Source organism: Agrilus planipennis, unplaced genomic scaffold (genome assembly GCF_000699045.2).
Source record: "Agrilus planipennis isolate EAB-ADULT unplaced genomic scaffold, Apla_2.0 scaffold73, whole genome shotgun sequence".
Lineage (NCBI taxonomy): Eukaryota > Metazoa > Arthropoda > Insecta > Coleoptera > Buprestidae > Agrilus > Agrilus planipennis.
In genome coordinates this window covers 540,089-547,306 of record NW_020439682.1, presented here as the reverse complement: position 1 = coordinate 547,306, position 7,218 = coordinate 540,089, and the positions used below count along the sequence as shown (strand labels likewise).

Below are 7,218 nucleotides of genomic sequence, written 5' to 3'. Positions count from 1 at the left end.
ATCTACTTGAACGACGAAGGTAAGTACTTAATGTAATGATTATTACCAACAGCTTGTAGGGCTTTATATAATTATTTACCTTTGAAGCATTTATATTTTATCTTCTCTACTTTAAAATGCTTTATTTTTAAATTTTCCGCCGCATATATTACGTATAGTATCTATAGAACTTTGTTTACGTTGAAGTAAATATTTTTCTTAAGGCTCGTTCACATTTTTTGTAGTAAATGTAAGTCATCCTTAAACGTTAGAAATATCGATGGAAATTAAATTTTTAATATAAAATATTCTTCTAATCAATCTAAATTTCATTATACTTAGTTATTTTACAAAAATAATCGTACACAAGAAATCTTTCTTTTCTAAACGATTGTGAATCAGGCACACTAATTCAATAACCGGAGTGTGGTGTTTTATGGGTTATGATCACTTTGTTCGGGTTGTTGTCGCGGTTGGTGGCGTATGAGTGTTTTAGCAACAAATTAAAGATGCTATAGGTCAGTATCTTTAATTATATTATTAATTACTATTAATCCGTATGCTAGACTGTTGTATTCTTATATTATGGTACATAAGTAATCCCTCTGATTCGATATTTTTGTTGTTTTATAACTCATACTTCTTGAAAATTATAACCTCTTATAAAAATTGGTACAAATAAAATTGTTATCTATGAAATAATAAGTAATTAAATCAAGTAAAATTATAAATTGCGTTTTTAGGTGCCAGGATGTTGCTACAATTTGTTTCGAAGGTGTTTGGTAAGTGCTTAAAATTTGTACATGTTATGTATTTTGTATGTATTTTTTATGGATAAGGTAAATGACTAATAGGAGATTATCACAATAGAGCTTGTGATAAATACTTGAGGTACATATATATGGATGTAAATGTCTTGTCCTGGCAAAGTTGTCCTCGAAATTAGTAGATTTTCATTTACGACAATTTTTGGCCAATAAATATGAAGATTGATGATGATCATGATTTATTAGGTTCATAGGTGTAGCAGATCTCGTATATTGTTGATTAAAAGGGAGATGATGAATAAAAGTTTAATTTATTTCTCAAGCTTTTATTTATAATATTAATTATTAGATTTTTGGTTTAATTTTGGCGATATTAACTTTGATACTATTGTCAATGTTTCTTGCATATACAGGGTGTTCTACGCAATAGTGCCTGATGTAAGTAGAACGGCATGGTCGCAAAGATACATTTTTAAATGAGTCACTGCGAGGTAAATTGTCTTTCTGTTGGTTGTAAAAAAAATTGAAATTCACTCAATTGCCTTCTATTAATTATTGTAAGTTGTATCTCAACATTATCATAACCAAGAGTGATAATGTATCGAGCTTTTTACACAAACAGTTTTTCATCTGAAACTCAAAACTGACAAATATTATGAGAATGGTGGGCATTGGGCAGTCGCTGTTATAATTAACAATTTAGGAAGGATTAAGGGAACAAGATCAGATGTAGGACATCTGACATCAAAGTAGGAATAAGCTTGAGACAGTTTCTGTATGTTACAGTGTGAAAATGGATAGTTTTGCCTAGTAAAACTAACTAATTTCATAAGACATCTGCTAAATTTGATTTGGTAAAGTTGTTAAAAATTACAAATGAAACAAATTAATTAATTTCACTGTTAATTTTTAACATAGTTTTTAATCAAATTTTTCAAATGTGTTTCCTACAATTTTTAGAACTTTCATGCCTTTATTTATGATTGAATTACAACGTTTCGATCGTGTTATATTTCCAATCGCTACCAGCTTTTAATCCGTAACTCCGTCTTTAAGAAGGTTCGGTGTTACAAGGTTTATGACGACTGGAGGTATAACAAGGTCTAAACGTTTTAAGTTGTAACTCGATCATAGACAAAAGGATGTAATTCCGAAAGTTTACGTGTAATTCTAACTTTTTACACACTATAACTCCGACATTCCTTGAAGCTGGGTAAAAGTTCCTGTAGGACGACAATATAAGAGACCCTTTATCAGGTAAGGAATTACCAATGGCATTTGGCAATTAATGAAACTTAAATATCAATTGTTGAATTAGTTTTCCCTGAAACTCTATAGACCCAATTCAACCATAACTCATCATGTTCATGGTTTATTCATTACAAACGTTTCTTCGTAGTCATTGTTTTTTTGTTATCGAATCTCTCGAACGAACCTGCCGTTTCACCCTCGTTCTTCGTGATTGAAAAATGCGTAGCTTCCGTCTTATTATCGTCTGTTTGTATTTGTTCGAACTCGATCTCCTTCCACGCACCCCCAACATCGGGCAGCTCGTGCGTAAGCACGCCGCGCCGGGCCGCCTCACCCCGACAATACCGGGGCAATCGACGATTGCAATCCATTATTTATATACGGCTAAGTGTGAGGTCCCCTCTCGCTGATGTATGGCAGCCACCAATTCCATTTAATTGACTGGTCACAGGAAAGTGCTCGGGTCACCGTTCATATTAAGCGGAACGAACAGCTACACGGTACCGGAACACGTCTCCCCAAAATGCACATGAGTTATTTTATGCCCGGGCATTAACGAAATGCACCAGCTCTAAAGCTTAAACAATTTTATTTTACTTGAACCATTTTTAACTATAATGGTAGAAGGGTATCGCCGGAAAGTTGGCAGCCGTTATTCATAAATTTTGAATTTTCTTCTACCACAATTGTCTTGTGTACCTAAGCTCTATGAGTCACTCAAATTGAAATTAGAAGAATATTAGTTGTAGGGTGCAAAACTCTCCCATCATTATCGTAAGGTTATCAGTACTAAGACTGTTTGGACACGTAACTCCAATTTTTTCCTATGCTGATCTAATCTTCGCATTTCTCTAGCACTAGAACAACCCACAGTTATTTTTTGTACTTAACTCTTAAGTAGGATAATGTCTATGAAATAATTTGTCAGCGGGTCTGAGGGTTATTTTCATGATACGAAACTTAGCAATATTAACATACTACTTTTCAGTTGGAAGGTTTTCTTGTCTCACAATTATTTTTTTTGTGACTCAGCTCTAAGAGTCATTTAAAGTAGGATTATGACTCTCAGATAATTTGTCAGCAGGCCTGAGGATCAAATGTAGGATGCGAATCCCCTCAATATTAAATTATTACTTTTCAGTGGAAATTTTTATTGTCCCACANTTTTATTTTACTTGAACCATTTTTAACTATAATGGTAGAAGAGTTTAGCCGGAAAGTTGGCAGCCGTTATTCATAAATTTTGAATTTTCTTCTACCAGAATTGTCTTGGGTATCTAAGCTCCATGAGTCACTATAATTAAGATTAGAAGAATGTTAGTTGTAGGGTGCAAAACCCTTCCATCATCATCGTAAAGTTATCAGTCCTAAGACTGTTTGGACACGCACCTCTAATTTTTTCCTATGCTAATCTAAGCTTCGCATTTCTCTAGCACTAGAATAACCCACAATTATTTTTTGTACCAAACTAAGAGACATTTTAAGTAGGATAATGTCTATGAAATAATTTGTCAGGAGGTCTAAGGGTTATTTTCATGATACGAAACTTAGCAATATTTTCAGTAGGAAGGTTTTCTTGTCTCACAATTAATTTTTTTGTGACTCAGCTCTAAGAGTCATTTAAAGTAGGATTATGGCTCTCAGATAATTTGTCAGCAGGTCTGAGGATCAAATGTAGGATGCGAATCCCCTCAATATTAAATTATTACTTTTCAGTGGAAATTTTTATTGTCCCACAATAGTTTATTGTATCATAACTCTAATTATCATTTAAAGTAGGATTATGCCCAGGAGATAATTTGTAAGTCGGTCTAATCGTTATCGATCGAATGCAAAAACCCTCAATATTAAATTATTACTTTTCGGTGGAAATTTTTATTGTCTCACAATAGTTTATTGTATCATAGCTCTAATTATCATTTAAAGTAGGATTATGCCCAGGAGATAATTTGTAAGTCGGTCTAATCGTTATTGATCGAATGCAAAAACCCTCAATATTAAATTATGATTTTTCAGTTGAAGTTTTTCTTGTCCTATATTAATTTTGTATATTTTAGCTCTAAGAGTAATTAAAAGTAGGATCTAAGGGTTACTTATGAGGTGCTCAACCCCTCAGTATTATGTTATTATTTTCCAATGGAAGTTTTTCTTTTTCCTTAATATTTTTTTGTATTTTAGTTTAGGTTTAGATACAAAAAATAATTGTGGCGTAGGGATAATTTAAATCATCAAATCAATTTAAAATTGGTGTTTTTTTTCTGATAAATTGTTTCGCAGATCTAATCTTAATTTTAATGACTCTTAGAGCTTAGATGTAAAAAATAATTGTGGGACAAGAAAAATTTCAACTGAAAAATCATAATTTTGTATTGGTGTATATTGCACTGTATACTCTGGGGTACTGGCCATTATTGTGTCTAAATCAGGATATTTAGCGAGTTATAAGCCAATAAAACAATGCAAACTCCCGACGGAAAGTTTCCCACTTCCAGAATTCTCTTGCCATCCTAGAACTCTAGAATGATGGCTAATTTTCTACCCAAAACAGCATATTTAACAAGTTACAAGCCTAAAAATCATTACCTCCTAGAAATCGCCAGTTTGTACGGTAGTTCTGGATAGAATTATTTTCGCCTGGGTACTTTACGCTCCCAGAACTTTTTTTTACCCTAGAACGTAAGGGTGCGAATGATTTTTCTGCCGAAAACGAAATTTTTGACGAGTTACAAACCTAAAAATCAGTGTGTCTTACAACCGCGAGTTTTTACTGCTTTTCTGGCCTCCGTCGAAGTATTTCATACCCCCGGAATGCTTTTTGCACACTGGAACTACGAAGTACTAACCAGTTTTCAACCGATGACTGAATCAATGTCTTCTTCGGAAAGTCATCAGGGAATGAGTTTTCTTGGTCACTTTTCGACTTTGTGCGAATCGTCGTCGAAAGTATGGCATTTTTAGGAATAAGTCGAATATTGTAGCGGATAAATTGTTTGTTTCAATTGGGTTCGACTAGTAGAGTAAGAGATACAACATATTGATAGCGTTAATATGAATTCATTTTCAAAATAAAAACCTCCTGCCGCTTACAGAAAATGAGAATGACTTATAGTCTGTAAGTTGGTAGTGTTACTAAAATTCCCATTGCTTTAATAGGAAAACCGAGTAAGTTTTTATGTTGTCATTTTTTTGGATGTATTTCCTGGCCTTATTTTTTCGAGTTGTTTTCTTTACCATATGGAAACGTTATCGAATATTCGAATTTGATACAGCAGTGCATTTGGGTCGAGGTGTTATTAATTCGCGTACGAGTCAAAATTCAATTTGCTTCAGTTTTTTTATTATGTCGCTTTGCAAGATGTTATACGTAATGCTTGTCAAAGAATGTCGTGGTTTTCAATTACAATTGTGTAATTTTTCCGTAAATTAAGATAAAAACGATTCGACCCTGCTACAAAAGATTGAAAATGAACCTGTACGGTTTTACAGCTTCACGCGCATAATTTGATTGAAACCACCCAGGAACGGTTTCATTCCGAGGAGAAATGATTCTGGATGCTTACTTGCTGATAAATTGAATTTCATCAAACTTGACAATTTTATTGTTTCTCGCTGATAGTAAATTGAGACAGATCTAAGAATAGAAACTGTTTATATTGATTAAATGTTGTGTCGATGAAACGTATCTGTAATGTTCTTTAATGAGTTTGTGGTGCGTACTTCCGGCGTGATCCACCTACATGAAACTTGGATAGCAGATACAGCCCCTGAAAATTAAGTTGCTGAAATAATCGTTAGGTCTAATAATGTACTAATATCATTGAATCCAGCACATGGTTATAGGAGGTTTTGTAAAGAATATTGAGATTGAAATAGGGGGTGGTAGGATAATTGAGGATCTAACAAAACAACTAATAACTAAACAGCCTGCTTGACCTTTTTAATACAGTCTGTGGTAGTGACGGGAGCTAACCGTCTAGAATTTTGGGGGGTGCAGGTAGGGTCCCTAGCCACACTATTTTTCGTGGGCCCCATGAACTTGCCCCCTGGTGCAAGGAAGGGGCATTTGTGGCATTTGCGTATCATCAGGAATGCCGCATGTGTCCCCCGCAGGGAAAAATTAATGTTACTAAAATTTTGGGTAAAATAAATTTTATTATTGACGAAAAAAATACAATATCTATATAAGTACATATATGACTTATTTGTAAAATTTGTTTGCTCTTGCGTAAGATTGTGTTTTTGGGCTTTTTTGTAGTCAATAATACTTTAAATTGCAATCGTTTTACTGTTGTTCGACCTGATGCGTCTGGTTTCAGTTGTCTTATAATAATATCAGGAAGTATACTTCTTAGTTCGCTGCAAATGTAAAAAAATTCATTGAAATAACGACATAATTGGGCAAGGGGATTATTATAAGGTTTTCAATTTACCGAGAGTATTTTCAAACGGATTTACCTCATCGAGCCCCCATAATTAAGTTTATACATGTGATAGGTTTGACCCATATGAAAAGATAAGGCAGTTCTCATTTTAGTATCACCACTTTTTTGGTGGGATTTTCATGAGGAATCTACCGGGAAATCTCATTAATCACATGAGGCTAGGGTTGCCACCCGTACTTTATTATAAAGTATTGTACTCTATTTCGACTGTGCGTACGTTATACTTTACAAGACACACATAAAGTACGCAAAAATACTTTATTTAAGGCCTTAAGTAAACATCGTAATTTTGTAAGCGATTATTCGAAATTCAGAGTATTTTTACATCAATAAATATTGCACAATACAATATTTTCGAGAATCAAATTAGGGAAAAAATTTGTAACAGCAGCATCACTTTCAAAAAAACATGCACTACGGAAAAATGGCAAGCCATATTTACGGAACAGCCTCATTTCCCAAATCTGTTCAAAGTAGTGTCACTTTTGCTGTCCGTTCCGGCCACTTCAGCATTTACAGAAACAGTATTCTCTAAATAAAGCTTCATTAAAACTAATTAAAAATGAACTTTTAGTATACTTAAATCTTTGTTTTCCCTGTTTAGAGACTATTAATGTGTTTAAGAGCGACAGCAATTTGTTACTGGCTTCTAAGTGTAACAAAAAATATGTTTTTAAAAACAAAAAATAAAATGCTTTATTTTTATGCTGAGTACTTTTTTTTTAACCTTTTAGTCGAGAAGTACTTTATGTAAAGCCTGAAAAGGTGGCAACCCTAGT

At 33.5% G+C, this 7,218-nt stretch overlaps 1 protein-coding gene across 1 annotated transcript in view; it reads left to right on the top strand.

Annotated features, from left to right (window-relative positions):
* Positions 1–435: 435 nt before the first annotated feature.
* The window catches only part of LOC108732399, a 175,877-nt gene continuing 169,094 nt past the window's right edge, over positions 436–7,218 (top strand). Inside the window, exons 1-2 of the mRNA XM_025979446.1 lie at positions 436–497; positions 723–761. The gene's annotated coding sequence lies outside the window, so the exon portion shown is untranslated. The remainder of the gene's footprint in view (positions 498–722; positions 762–7,218) is intronic.